Source organism: Etheostoma spectabile, chromosome 16, assembly GCF_008692095.1.
Source record: "Etheostoma spectabile isolate EspeVRDwgs_2016 chromosome 16, UIUC_Espe_1.0, whole genome shotgun sequence".
In the NCBI taxonomy this organism is placed as follows: domain Eukaryota; kingdom Metazoa; phylum Chordata; class Actinopteri; order Perciformes; family Percidae; genus Etheostoma; species Etheostoma spectabile.
In genome coordinates this window covers 17,885,745-17,893,319 of record NC_045748.1, presented here as the reverse complement: position 1 = coordinate 17,893,319, position 7,575 = coordinate 17,885,745, and the positions used below count along the sequence as shown (strand labels likewise).

At 37.1% G+C, this 7,575-nt stretch overlaps 1 protein-coding gene across 10 annotated transcripts in view; it reads left to right on the top strand.

The window, feature by feature from the left end:
• The first annotated feature begins 721 nt into the window (after positions 1 to 721).
• The window catches only part of znf618 (zinc finger protein 618), a 37,603-nt gene continuing 30,749 nt past the window's right edge, over positions 722 to 7,575 (top strand). For all 10 annotated transcript variants that reach the window (XR_004335640.1, XR_004335637.1, XR_004335641.1 and 7 more), the window contains exons 1-2: positions 722 to 972; positions 1,727 to 1,730. The gene's annotated coding sequence lies outside the window, so the exon portion shown is untranslated. The remainder of the gene's footprint in view (positions 973 to 1,726; positions 1,731 to 7,575) is intronic.

Below are 7,575 nucleotides of genomic sequence, written 5' to 3'. Positions count from 1 at the left end.
CTCAGAGTAAGGTTTTGAAATGAAAATATGTTGGCCAACCAAAACCTTGCCCTTGACAAGTATTAAAACAAACTCGTGAAGACTTATGCAGAATAACGGCACTAACATGAGTGGATTTGTTGTCACTCTTTTTGACTAAAGTCTGGTAAGAGTTTTAATTTTGGCTTAATTGCGAACCTGAGCAACGTAAACAATTTTGGAACAAATGGTTCACGTAGGGTTGCTATTGTCCTTTTCATTTATTTCATAAATGTATTAAATTAATTACATTTATTTCAAAGCAACAAGGAAAACATTTCGAAAACAACTATGACAGTATGTGACAAATGAGGTTATGGTAGTTTAACACATACATTGTCCATCAGCTAAATATGCTTAATCGTCGACCTAATCAGAAGCTATCTGATCAAAATAGCCACCTGCCTCAGTATTGTATGGTGTAGCTGCAGTAAGTAAGAGCCTGCTATTATCATTCTCAGTTCACATGAGATTTTTTTTGCTCTGCGTTTTTTCCAGTCTCTTTTTTTTCCCTGTGTGACTTCATAGTCGACCAACCATTTTTTCTGTCTTCTTTCCAGACTTTTTTCCTTTTTCTTTCTTTTTTTTCATGTAGGATATACAGGCCGGCGCTTCAATTTCGGAATCTGCCCTTGTATATGGCGGACGAAATTTCCACAGGAGGAACCGCAAAACAAACCCGCTGCGCGAGGCTGAAACAGATCTTGCACGGACTGAAGTAAACCTCGGCAAATTCATGATTCATTAACGTTACGCCATTACTCTTTTCTAAAATGTAACGTAGCGTATCGCGGAGGGAAAAAAACGCTCTAGTGGAAATTTGTAACATTTGGAATTTCTCATAACTAATTCACAATTTTTTTTTGAGGAAGCAGTTGTGCAGTCATCTCTGGCCGGGGAGGGAAGATTTCTGGAGCGGGAGCCTGTTTCGCATGAGCTGCATCATTTTTGGAGGTATGTCAGCTAGACCGCTGTGTTTTCTTTTTTTTTCTGATTTAGAAATCCTAAATTTGAGAAATTTCACTAGCGAATGTTAAGTTTCAGTCCCATCTACTTAACAACCGATACCTAGCAGTCTTTTGAACCAGCTGAACCAGGTGCAGTCTTTGAAGCCATCCGAAATAGTCCTAATCTGTTGATGTTTTTTTTGACTGCATTTTCGTAATTAAGTTTCCGTGTAACTGCTAACTAGTCGTCTATGCAACTAGTTTTTTCACAAATACACCTAAACGCTGTGCATATCCCGATGGAGCAAGGGGACCAGGCGATAGTGGCAACATGAAGGACGATGAGGGGAGGAACAATCTGAAACACAAAAACCTCCTGCAGCCATGTTTTGTGAATTTTCCTGCAAATTTGAGCAGAGCTTCGGACTTTCTCCTCCGAAATCACACAACACTATCGCTACTTTTACCTGTATTTGACGACTTGGTATTCATTAAAGACCGACAAAAAAAAAAGACCAAAGTGCCGTCTTGTCAAAATACATTTCGAATTTTATTTTTAGGAAGACGGTTGATTTTAAATCTGTGTGATTGGCGCCACCTGTAGGCAGTCATTTTGAGAAATAAAAAAATTGTAATGAGACTACTTTTTGAGACTTGTTTATTCGATTGAATGTTATTTTGTACGGATGGGAACACATGTCATAATGCTGCTTGTAATTAAGAAACGTCATTTGTAAATGATTGCCGCAAATTAAAATTAGAAGCATCATTTGCTATTTATGCTAATTGATGTGAAATCATAGACTGTTATTAATATACAGTCTGTGTGAAATGACCTTTTTAAATACTTAATTTGCAGCATGAGGGCAGGTTATTGATTTTATTCATGATAACTTCCAGGATTTGAATTATTTTGCGTAAGGTTTAACGTTAAGCATTCAGTCAGTTCAACAATTTGATTGTGAGATAACAGAAAAAAAAGTCTGCTGAATCCACGCAGAATCTTTTCAGTCCAACATACACATTAACTGTGATTTTCCAGTTTTTTTTTTCTTGCTTGTGAATGTGTATTTTTGTGCTATGGTGGGTATTCATATATAATTAACTGCTTTGAAAACATGGAACAATTTTGACTTATTTCTAGAGATTGGAGATGTGGAAGTGGAAAATAACTATCCAGAGTCAACTGAACAGCATCAGAAAAGAAAGACCATGTCAGCATAATTTGAGGGCAGGAAAAACAATCTCAACCAGTGGTTCTACTGTTTATATTAATCCTGCAGACGCCAAACAGTTTCCCATCTTGCATGGTTGGCTTTTATTTTAATGTAAGGGAAACTGTGGAGGCCATTTTGCTGTGGGTAATTTTAATGCTGACCTTCAAATCTGTATAATTTTGAAAGCGCTGGTGGAAATTGTATGGTTGGTATGCAAAATCTGGGTGTAAATTCTGACCTTTTCTTGGAAAGTCCAATCAAAATGCAGGAGTTTCAGTTAAAGTACAGAAGTGAAGAGAGTCAACCAGTGGCATGGGCATAGGGTTGGATCCTATGAGTGATGGGAATGTTTATATGCAGAATACCTGAAGGTCTGATAATATGTTATACAGCTCGGAGGAATAATACTGCAATGAAAAACACCTTAAACCCAGATGTGGTCATTTGGAACTGCATTCTGGGAGAGTTCTCATTTTAAGTAAGGTAACAGGAATGCTCGTCTGTCTGTACTTAAAAGAACAAAAGCTTTGATTCACTGAGAATAGTTAGAGCAAATAGTTTGGATGAAGAGGTGAAACTTGTCCCTCTAGGCACTGATAAACACTAGATGGTGAGAGATCATATCACAGCCGGTGGGCTTCAGTGTTTTAAACATAGTTACTGATCTAATTGTCATTAACTTAGCACAGCGGTTTTGTTTTCCATTTAAAGGGTAAGCTGTGTTATTCAAACAGTTTCTGTCTTTGATGTCATGCCAGTTCTCTTTTGTTAATGTACAATTACAGATTCCTGATTTGTGCTTAGATGTGTCTGAACAAACATGCATCCTTTTTAAACATAGCAAACATCTTGGGTTCAGTTATGTTCTTAGTGGCATGTTGAAAATGTCTGAAAATGGCTTCACTTAAATTAGTCTCTAGGGAATGGCTTTTCAGGGGTTGGGGCTGCTGCTGCATTAAAAAAAAAAAAATTCTGTGCATTCTGCACATATTTTTCCTGCCTTTTCCTTTGTAAAAATGAACCTTATTGGTTTCATGAATAATGCATAAGGACGTTCAATTGCTGCAGCATTGAAAATTAGGCCTGTTTACGTGCTGTGGTTATGTACACAGAAGCTTCTTTTTTCCCCTTGACCATTTTCCGAAGGTAGAGGAGAGCCTGAGTAGCTTTTCTGAAAATACAAATTTCCAGCAAAGCAAATCTCATTTCTTTGAGTGAAAAGGGGAGGGGTGAAACTCCCGCAGGTTTAATGAATCCATAAATCACAATAGTGCCAGGTTTGCTGTGCCTGCATCAGTGTGCAGTGCAATTTTGATTTTCATCAAAAATTTAATCTGCCAGCCTACAAGGGTTTAGCAGCAGACCGGATGCCGCCCTGAATTTCTAATTTTAGGAGCCTGATCTTTTAGGATTTATTTTTGTATAATTCAAGTCTGCTTTTCAATATCTCTTGTTATTAAATTTTAATTCGTGGCATTAACATATAGATTGAAAAGGTTTTTATGGGTTTTTTGAGTGTATGCTGATGGAATTTTACTAGACGACAGTTTCTTTTTCCAGAGCATCCCGTGTGTGCATGCGTAAGGGGGATGGGGGGGGTTATCCATTTCTCTGCATTATTGCTTTTTGAAATCATTGGTCATACACCATCTTGGAAGACATTTATTACAGAAGACAGAAAAATGTATATTTGATTAAAGAAACAAGGAAAGCAAAGCATTTAGTGTGAAACAGGTTTTGGTCAACCCTTTCTCCTAGTCACTGACTCAGCTTTGGATAATACAAACATGCAGTGATTGAAGTGACCCCCACCATCCACCATTTTAGCTGATTCCTATTTTTAATCCCTCCAGAGTGGAAACATTTTCATGAGCCTTAAACAAATTTGTATTTTATATTTGGAATCTCTATTCCAGTCTACTTAACGTGCAGAGCACAGTGATTTGTTTTGGCATTGAAAGGTACAATTCAAAGCAAGAAAATCTCTTAAGTTAGAAGGACAAGACTTTTGCTTTAACCAAGCACAGTGGTTGATTTACTTCATTATTGTGCAGAGGAAGATACAGTACTGCCCAAATATAGGCCAATTATTTTAAGTACCTCATCTAAGCGCTGAATTCTGAAGAGGTATGTCCTAGAGATGTTTTCCTTGTACTGTATGTCTAACCTCCTTATTCCGCAACCCTACATACATAAAATACATTGTTATAATATATACATTAATACATACACAGATGTGTACACATATATGCATACATATACACACAGGTATACGCATACAAAAATATGTAAAATGACAAATTAAAGAGAGCAAAGAAAAAATCACCAGACAATGACAAATAGGGCGTTGGTTTCGTCTTATCTTATGCTTGTTACTATCCTGTAGTAAGTTGAGATGTAGATTTAGATGTCTTTAGGACATGGCTGCTGAGAAAGATGACCATATTAAATTATACTCATCTAGAGTGTCTACATTCATGAAGATTACTCTTTCAAGTTTAGCTATTTTCAACAGTGCATCTATCCAGTCTTGAATGTGAGGAGCACTGCTTTCTCGCCATTTACAGAGAATCAGCTTTTTTGGCAACAGCAAAGGCTACCGACATCCACTTATTGTGATGTTGATTAGTAGGGCTGTAACCATACACCAAACCCAAAGTTTGGTTCGTATCACGATTTTTGACCCAGGATTCGATACAAACCTCAATTCTCATGCGTTACACTCAGTAAATGTAATACAACTTTTTTTTGCCACATGGCATCATTTTGTCATTGATTGCATCCCACTTTGCAGTAATACAACAGAAACCTTATTTATTATTTATTTCCATATCAATCGATCCAGCACCAAAGATTATTTTGTACAATAAAATAATCCTTCCAAAATTGTTTCAATGGTTCATTAACTCGTTGGAATGAGACAGAAGAATAATGGTAATGGTAACAGTAGTGGACAATCCCGCTTCCAACCTATAGGGGGGCCAAAGAGGAAAAGGTCTTTGTTGCCGACAAGCAAGTAGCTAATGCTAGGTTGTTAGCTAATTCTTGGTTGGTAACATAACATTATGACACAGTTCAACGCGCTCAGTTATTTTTAGTATGCTTGTTTGTACCATGGTTCACAATTCTGGGCTACCATGAATTATCAGTAATGTTAACTGTATAGATAGATGACTAATCTAATGGTAATTTATCTAGCTAGCCCTTTCTGTCTGTCTGTCTGTCTTTTTTGACAGCCCGAGGCCCGGGGACACATCGTCAGTCAGCCCCCAGTCAGCTAGCAGCCACCCAGGTCAGCACTTAGCAGTTAGCAAACTATCTAACTCCAGTGCTAAGGATGCTAATAAAACCGTCGGGAAACAGACCCAGGCACCCGAACAGCGGGCATTCGTAACGTTACACCTCTGTTAGCGTTTGCTTTTAGCCGTCTTTAGTAAGCTAAATTTACTAGGCAAAACAGGTATCAGGCCCCAAATGGACTAATACTAATAGTAATTTAAAGCTGTGGTAGTATTGGATCTGGATGGGAAGGATTACTCTGTAAGTTGGAAGGGGTGTATTGCGATTTTGCGTTCTTACTACGACACAGGTTCGTGGATCTGAGCGTTGCGATTTTCATATTGCATATTGTTACAGCCCTATTGATTAGACGATCTTGATAGAACTTCTATTATACAGATACAGGGTCAAGTTGGATACAATTCTTTGACATGTCACAGATTTTTCTGAAAACTTCAACCCAAAAGTTTTGAACAGTAACACCTTCCCATGTCATATGTAGGTATGGCCCTTTTATCAGATGAACATTTCCAACAAGTGTTGTCCCGCCCTCCGCATCCTATTGGGAGTCCAATGGTACCTGTGTATTGCTTTAAGCTGAGTTAGTTTAAGTGAGACATTTTTAGAGAGAAACAAACTTCGCTCCATTGCTCCTAAGTTATATCACATCTTAAATCCATGGCCCAAGCACTTTTAAGAGGCAAGTTAGATATTATATTTATAACCTCTTTATAGATATTTTTGTTTTTTATTTGAAAAATATCTTTTACAAGTAAACATTTATCCCAATACGATGTTTTGGGCGGTTCTTTTGTGTGATTCCTAAACGTAGTAATTGCACTTCTCAGTTGGAACTAGATCCACCAAGGTATTTTAAGACAAATTTCTGATTTTATTTCGGCATATGCTTTAAACCCTGTATCATTATAGAGATCAGCTACTTTGTTAATCGTATCCCCATATAAACCGTGCCATCTAATTTGTTATCCTCCTATCGTACAATATGGGTTATCCCAAATTGCTGTCCATGGGGACTGTGCCACAGATTCTTTTGTATATCTGTGTAGCTTTTTCCAGATATAATACACAAAACTTAAGCATAGGTGGGTTAGGTCTTTTCTGCTGTGTTTATAACCGAGCATATACTGTATAATATATTGGGGTTAAAGCGTAACTCTCGCCAAAATGCCACCTGGGGTCTTTTTGTGAATGTACAGTGGGGGTCGAAAGTTTGGGCACCTCAGGTAAAAATTTGTATCAATGTGCATAAAGAAGCCAAGAAAAAATGAAAAAATCTCAAAGGCATCAAATGACAGATTAGATATTCGTATAATATGTCACTAGAAGTTAGATTAGTCTGTCATTTGACGCCTTTGGGAGATTTTTCCATCTTTTCTTGGCTTCTTTATGCACATTAATGCAATTTTTTACCTGGGGTGCCTAAACTTTTGAGCCCCACTCTACCCTAGTCAAACCTTTTTGGTTTAAAAGGATATTTAGGATGAAAGTGTCACTTTTAAGATTTACCATGTTCTGCCCCACTGTACATTCACAAAAAGACCCTAGGTTGCATTTTAGTGAGAGTTACGCTTTAATATACATGCATTGTCGTTTTTAAAACATAGCTGGACAAATCCCAATGCTACAACCCCTACTTACTTCAGTGCCTATTAAAATGATAGTATAGATCTTTGACATGCAAATGGAATTGGGTGATTTAGTTTAGCTATATATCTTTTCCATCTGTTTTTTTGGTTTGGGTTGTGCTTAATTTGTAAAGGAACATCAGGCAAATGTGCATCTGCTTTAGATTTTTGTTCTGCATGGTGCTTCAGGTCACAGCATATCAGAAGCCTCAGCTATGAAAGAACAGAAAGCCAGATGGCTAGTTATGAATTTTGACTTTATTTCAAATATTTGTATTGAGCCAATGAAAATTATCAGATACTTATGTTCACACATAAGTTGTGTCAAAGCTCATTTCCATTCATATGAAATAATTATTGAAATATATTCATCTTCATTCACAGATATAAAACACATGATATAGAAGATAGAGAATTGTATTTTCTGATTGGAACGGTATCAAATATGCAAATTAAAATAAGTAAAAA